Below are 8,179 nucleotides of genomic sequence, written 5' to 3' on the forward strand. Positions count from 1 at the left end.
GTTCTCGTCATTTAATTAAATTCAATATTCAATGATGCGTATACGCACGCGGGTGTATGTATGTATGCGCATGTGCGAAGAAAAAAAAAAAAGGAAAAAAAAAGGAAAAAAGGAAGAAAAAGAAGAAAAAAAAGAAAAAACTGAAAAATCATCTCAATTCACAAATCAGTCGTCCATCAACAAACAGCTGTTGCTTTTTCTTTCGTTATCGAACACGCTTTATGGCTTTAATGATATTACGTAATTTCGAGCTAAATTTAAATGACACACTTTCCTTCCATTTGTAACTACTACTACTACTCTCTCTCTCTCTCTCTCTCTCTCTCTCTCTCTCTCTCTCTCTCTCTCTCTCTTTTTCTTCTCCGGTTTGAAAATGGAAGATGAACGCGGAATTTTCTTTTATATTCTTTTCTTTTTTTTTTTTTTTTTTTGTAATAGAAAAAAAAAGAAGAATTTCTGCCAACGGCAGTGGAAAAAAGAAAAGAAATTAATGACACGATTTTCGTACGGACAATAACGATATTTAAATATTAAATAGTTTGATTTATGTATCATCGTTCTATTTATAACAGAAAACATTCATAGAAACTTTCGATCGCTTTCCAACGAATCCGTTGAATAATCAAACGACAATATGTTAATTTCAATGGGTTTTAATTAGCTTACAAATTGTTATTTTAGACTATTATGAATTCTTCCTAAATTTTGTTCGATTCGTTTTAAAAACAAAAAATTTTGCATTATAAAGAGAATGAAGGAAAAAAAAAGAAAAAAAAAAAAGAAAAAAAGAAAAAAGAAAAACGTGACGGCTTTCTTCGGCACTTTATTTATTTGTCTATATTATTTTTATTAGCAGCAAGAACAACAACGATAATTTCTTAATGATAAAACAATTAAGATCACGGATCGTAAATATGTAATATATGATTAAAAAAGATTCCTTATCTATAGAATGATGCAGTAAGTTATTTAATACAATAGTTTGTTTTTCTAAGGAAAACGTAGAACTTGTTTATGGATATGATATGTATATATATATATATGTATGTATAATAGGTAACTCCATTAATGTTATCATTTTAATATCAATTTATCTCTATCTTCTTAAATGTCATCCTTCAAAACATTAATATAGATGGAGGATGTCAATGATATCTCGTTTAGATTGATCGTTTGTTTTGAATACACACCGAAGCCACTTCCTTCTTATTATGGGCATCACGCTTATCGGTTATAATTATTTATTAATTTTGAGAAATTGCAAGGAAAGTAAAAAAAGAAAAGAAAATGAAAAAAGAAAAAAAGAAAAAATATATGAATGCATCTAATCGAGTAATATCTTAATGACAATTTAAGCGATTTAACGCTGTATTTAAAAAAGAAAAAAAATTTATATATATATATATATATATATATATATATATATATATATATATTCCCAATATCTTTTTTCTAATCGATCGTATTAATCTTTATTTCATTTGCCATCGTTTTATCTAATTCTCCATCGTCGTATATCTATCAAAATTTTCATTATAAATTTATTATAAATGAATATATATAAGAATACATATAAGTATATAGATACAAAGTAGATATGTCATATAAATCGAAACAAAAGCAAAAAAAAAAAAGTTGCTAGATGAATTTAAAAAGAGAATTACTCCGTTTTTTTCTTTTTTTTTTTTTTTTAAACGGTTCGTAATTCCTTTTACGATTTGTGAAAAAAAAAAAAAAAAAAAAAAAAGATTAGTCTGTAAAAAAAGATAACACATGTAAGTGGGTAGTTTAGTGCCAACTCCATCTTCCCCGTCCCCCACTCCCACGCTCCTTTCCTGTTACTTATATGAACGTGAATACGCGCACATATGAATCGTATTACGTCTATATATACACATACGCATAATAAATTTCACGACGAAATTTCAAAGAACGAATTATGAATCAGTATATAAAGAAACACACGTGTGTACTAGGGAGTCGATCACGACTTGTACACGCGTCGTCCATTAGCAGTCTCGCTTCGACTCCTTTTGCAACCTTCGTACGATTAAAGAAAATAAAAGAAAAGAAAAGAAGAAAAAAAAAGAAAAAAGCTCAACCTATCGCGGCAATGAAGAAAACATCACGTTTAACTCGTACATCGTGTTACTCGCGTCCTTGTTACCTGTATAGGAAAAAGAAAGAATAAAAAGAGAAAGATAAAGAGAGAGAGAGAGAGAGAGAGAGAGAGAGAGAGACGGTTGAGGAGGTTGTTCTTAATTAGTTACATACGTTCACTAGTTTCTCAAAGCAATGAAGTTTCAATGATAATCGAGAGTCCGAACGCTATGAAAACAATGTTGTACACATTACGTAAGTTAAGAATAGAGAGAGCTTTGTTGGATGTGCCTATTCGATCATCGTTTAATCGTTGTTTGACCTCGTTAAAAACTGAACATAACAGGTGCGCTGTTGTTGACTGCTCATTCTTTTGTGCCATCCGAGTTATATACTCTTCTTACTACGTGTTATTATTCCATGTAAAAGAGTTTAACATTATAAAGAGAGAGAAAAACAAAGAGAGAGAGAGAGAGAGTGAGAAAGAGAAAGAGAAAGAGAGAGAGAGAGAGAGAGAAAGGGAGGAAGGGATTCAACAATCAAGATTATCTTTCATATTCGCAGAATCTTTGATAATATCATATGTATTCGATAAGAGATTTAATAAAAATATTATATCACCAATGATAATAATCATCGAGTAGTTTCAAAGGATCGATAGATCATTACTTGTAAGTTACATTATACAAGGACGTTGGGTATCGAACGGTGATACAATGATCTCTGAATTATCTTTCTTCTATTTTTTTCTTCTTCCATTTGCAATTTTATTATTATTATTATTATCATTATTATTATTATTGAAAATGATACACCTTTGAATGGAATCTATTTGACGATAAATTTGGTTCAATCACGTGATTGAACGAAATGGGCTCTCTTTTATATTTATTTTTTTAAGCTATGATAGACGGTTGTTTTTAAGCGATTACTCGACTTTGAATCATTTATATATATATATATATATCGTAAGGTGTTACTGATAATCACGATTCGAATTGGAAACTTCACGTATCTAATGCATGATAAACTATTCCTTCACTCTCTAAAATGATTCAGAATCAATACACACATACACACACGCGCACGTACGCACATACATACATATATCTACGAATGCGGCAGTCTTAAAAATAAATCAACGATGAAATTTGTATGATCAATACCTTATCTTTGAAAATATCGAAGTGTTATCATTTTAATTCGTTTCGAATCACTTTTAATGGCCTCATTTATTTTTAATTTTATTTATTTATCGTCAATCAATGTAATTCGTTTCAAATAATTTTTCTAATTCTATCAATGCATACCATTGCATATTTTTTAATTTTTGCAAATTTTTCATTTTCTTTTTCTTTCTTTTTTTTTTTTTGTTTTTGTTTTTTCTATTTTTTTCATCGACACTTATTAATTTTAAGGATATACAAATTAACGTTTAATATTTATCCTATATACCGTCATAAATCCGTTTCAAATAATATTCCAATGTGCAATATGCATTTACGTCACGTCTTTTTCAATTTTGGAAATTTCTTTTTATGTCATTGATTGTTATTGAACTTAAGGATATAGGATATTAAAGTTCTTCGAAAAAATTATGATACTTCGATCAATTTTGTAATTATTATAAAACACGATGAGAAATACGTACGCGTGTTATTACAGTAGATTGCAAATCCATTTGCAACGTGGGAATACCTAGATAATGTGTTTCATTCGAATGACACACGAAATGTATGTGCGCATGCGTGTATATGTGTGCGTGTTGCGGGTGATTTTTTTCATACAAGCAGATATTATTGAAATTTATTGACGTTTACAAATGCTTTTAAAAATTGTCTTCGTCTTAATTATCTCACGTTATCAAAGTATTTTCCGATACGTCATGAAGGCCAAATAATGACGTACATATACGAAAATGATAAACGATCGGTTGAAATTTCAAGCCAATTATTATTAATACATAGAAATGGGGAAGGGGGGGGGGGAGGGAACAAAGAGAAAAATTAAGAAAAGAAAAGAAAACAAAACGTAACATTTAAATTTCAATCGACAATCACGTTGGAATAACGTCTATATCATCGATGGCATTAAGTTGACCTAATTTTTTCTGTTTCTTTTCTTTTTTTTTTTTTTTTATTTCGTTCGAGAACAAAAAATATCTAAAATGTAATCTAAATTCGAAAGAAAAATCTTTAGCCCATAGCCTTTTCGTGTTTCCATTGAATTCCAGTGAATCAAGGGAAATATACGCATATGATAAAAATAGCTTACGTTTAGTATGCAGAAAAAAAGAAAAAAAGAAAAAAAGAAGTAGAAGAAGAAGATGAAGATGAAGAAGAAAGAGAAAGAGCAATCTTCGCATCGAGAGACTTTTTCTCTAATCATTTTTTATTTCCCTTTTTAATTCCCGTTTTATTTCAACTTCTAATCGAAAAAGAACAATTTGTTAATCGATAAATTGTTATAATAATATAATAACCGTATAAATGTTAATCATCATTGTACGTTTATACGTTTAAATATTCATCGAGGTATTATATTTATCGTCGTTTGAAAAATATTCTCGGATATTAATTCAAACGAAATAAATGGAGAGAAAAATAATTTTGTCCTTTTACATTACCTAACGAAAAAAAAAACGAAATCTAATTGGTAATTTCGACTTGATGGATGAAAGGATGTCGATATAAAAAAGAAAAAAAAAAAAGAAAGAAAAGAAAAGAATATAAAAATGCAGGAATTTTATTCCGAAATCAAGAAATAGATATGTGAATACATTTGTCAAAGTAAAAGAAAGAAAGAAAGAAAGAAAGAAAAAAACAACAGAATTCATTTTATTTTCCCCAAATAATAATGATAATAATAATAATAATAAAAAAATCGAAACCTATATCCGTAATATGGATTCAATGAATTAATAATTCATTTTGTTCTTTCTACTCACTCGGAAAAAAAAAGAAAGTAACAAAGAAAAATAAATCAAGCAAAGATTTAAATAAACAATATAGACGTATCATAGTAACGTGGGATTAACGATGATTAAATAGAGAAAAAAAGAAAAGAAAAGAAAAGAGAGAAAGAGAGAGAGAGAGAGAGAGAGAGAGAGAGAGAGAGAGAGAAGAAAGAAAAGAAAGAAAAAGAAACTTGAGCAAAGAATAGAAAAACCAATAGTCATTAATATTGCGATCGTATTATATAGTGACAAAAGTAAAAATAATTATTTGAACGAATCAAGAGGACATAATTTTTTGGACTTTGAAAAAAAACGAGATATATATATATATATATATATACATATATGAAGATAAAGAAAAGAACAAAATAAAAATAAAAACGAAAAGAAAAAGGACATGAGAAAAAGATAAAAAGAAAGAAAGAGAGAAAAGGAAGGAAGTATGTAAACTCCGTTTGTTGGAAATCTTGCGAGAAGGTTTCTTTGTTATATGCGCGTTTGGTTCGATACGGTGTACGCGCGCGCGCGCGCGTGCGCGCGTTCGTTCGCTCGCGCACACAAATGCAGATTGCCCAGGGTAAAGAGATGGGGGAAGGCGGTCGATACCATAGCACGCTTGAATCACGTGTACATCAGCAGGCATCCGCGTGTTCGTCCGACTAGATCTTACGTTAGAGCGCACCGTTCTCGCCTATTTCGAGTATAATGCCTCGTGTGTGTGTGTGAGAAAGAGAGAAAGAGAGAGTGAGAGAGTGAGAGGCTATACAACACATTACTACACCCTTTTACAAAATCTGATTTTATATTTTAAATTACATTTATACATCTTCTTTTTTTATTTTATTTTATTTTATCTTATTCCTTCCTTTTTCCATTTCTTTCGATCTATCGTCCAATATGGAATAATTCATTAATTAATTCCTCCTGACACGAGTACAGGAAATAAAAGAATTTCTTTTTTTTCTTGCAGTTCAAAAATTCCATTACGATATATATATATATATATATATATATATATATATATATATGAGATTTCTTTGTTCTTTTTTTTTCATTTTTTTGTTCAGCTCAAGAAAAATTTTGTGACTTAAAAAACACACAGAAGTTTTGTGATTAAAAAGAAGAAAAAAAAAATGACTTCTTTTCTTTTCCTTTCTTTTTTTTTTTTTTTTTTTTTTTTTGTAGCTCTTTCTAAGTCCTACGTGAGTTTAGAAATTTGTTCGAGTAACTACTATTGGACATGCGTAAGAAATGATGCATCTTTATTTTTTCTTTTCTGTTTTTTCTTTTTTTTTTTTTTTTTTTTTCTTTTTCTACGAGTTCATAGAAGTTCTTCTTATGTGATATCATTTATCTAAACAATTTAATGACAAAACAAATATATATCCAAGAAACGTTGATAAAAATTGATAGATTATCAATGTATTTATAAATAATGATTCGTTCTTTGTTTATTTCTTTCATGTCTTTTGTTCTCTTTTAACCGAATTCGGCAAAAGCGAATTCGGCAAAGTTCAATGTTTCGTTTTAGCTACTTCTGGAACAGCTGTTGTTCACAGAACGGAGAAATTTTAACTCTATTCTACATGTGTTCTGTCTAAATCTGTGTGTGTGTGTGTGTGTGTGTGTGTGTGTATGTATACACATAGACTTACAAAATTTTTTCGATATTCTTTTCCTTTTCTTTTTCCTTTTTTTTTTTTATTTTTTTTTGTTTTTTTGGAAAATTCTTCAAACAACCAACCCATCCAAATAGTAATTATTACAATTATTATTTATTTTCTAATTATCATTAATCATTATAACTTTGTGAAAAACAAACTAATCGGTATATTATTTGATTATGATTCTATATAATAATTTCTATTCCTGATAATCAAATTCTTTACCTGTTTCCATATTGTTTCCCTATTTTCTTAGAACATAAAAAAAAAAAAAAAAATATGTGAATTTTTTCAAATAGATCGATAATTCGATAAATATATATAATTAAAAACTTTTCTTAGCGAATATTAAAATTATGCCTTTCTCTTCGAAAATGAGAATATTCGGAATATCAAATATCATTGTCGTTCGTTGTAACAATAAATGATAAAATTGTGATAACCACTAAGGGAAGTATTTCCTTCCTTTGGAGTTTTTAAATTTTTAAAAATTTTTAATTCTAAATAGAATTGTGTATGAGTATACATTTTAATAGATACAAAACAAATATTATTATAATAAATCGAATATATTAATAATAATAATAATAATAATAATAATAATAAATAGAAAGTAAAATCGATATAATTGTTACGAAGGGCGAATATGATTAATAATCATTTTTTTTATATATATGTATATATATACATAAAAAATTTCGGTCACATTAATCAATAATAATAATAATTATTATTATTATTGCAGTGATCAGGTGAAAATATTTCCATCGAAGAATTTCAAAATTGCATATACGAAAAAAAAAAAATTTTTTTTCATTGTCTCTTTGTCGTCCGACGGATATGTATTTATAGGGTGTACTAAAAGTTCCCGAATGATATTCAAAAATCAATTATTCTTTCGCATGACTCTGGATTAATTTCATTATTTATTCATTCATCATTTATTAAAACCTACATCTAGGAACTTTGTAAAATAAATATGAATGAATTTTTAATGATTTTCTTCTTCTCCCAAAAAAAATAAAAACAATGAAAAAATAAAAAAAGAGCACAATTAATAATCACTTCGTTATTGTAATATATATATATATATTACATATATATAGCTAATTTGTTATCCTTATCGATTTTAACTACATACCGTTATCTCTATGAGAATTTCTAGAAAGGCCAAGTTAGTAAATAAGTAAATCTCTTGTTGATATGAGAATATTAAAGTCTTGTTATATTAATCGTTATTATACTCGAGAAAACAAATCTAATATATAAATAGTTCATATATATATATATATATATATATATATATATATATATATAAATATATATATATACGAGTGTATCGATTGAATATTTTAAAGATAATTCTTACGTTGGATAAAAAGAAGATGACGAAAGAAATAAATCTTGAATATGATAATGAAATTCATTTCGAGACGAGTCAAAATTATCATTATATTGA

Source organism: Vespa mandarinia, chromosome 6 (genome assembly GCF_050613455.1).
Source record: "Vespa mandarinia isolate Hongniang chromosome 6, ASM5061345v1, whole genome shotgun sequence".
In the NCBI taxonomy this organism is placed as follows: domain Eukaryota; kingdom Metazoa; phylum Arthropoda; class Insecta; order Hymenoptera; family Vespidae; genus Vespa; species Vespa mandarinia.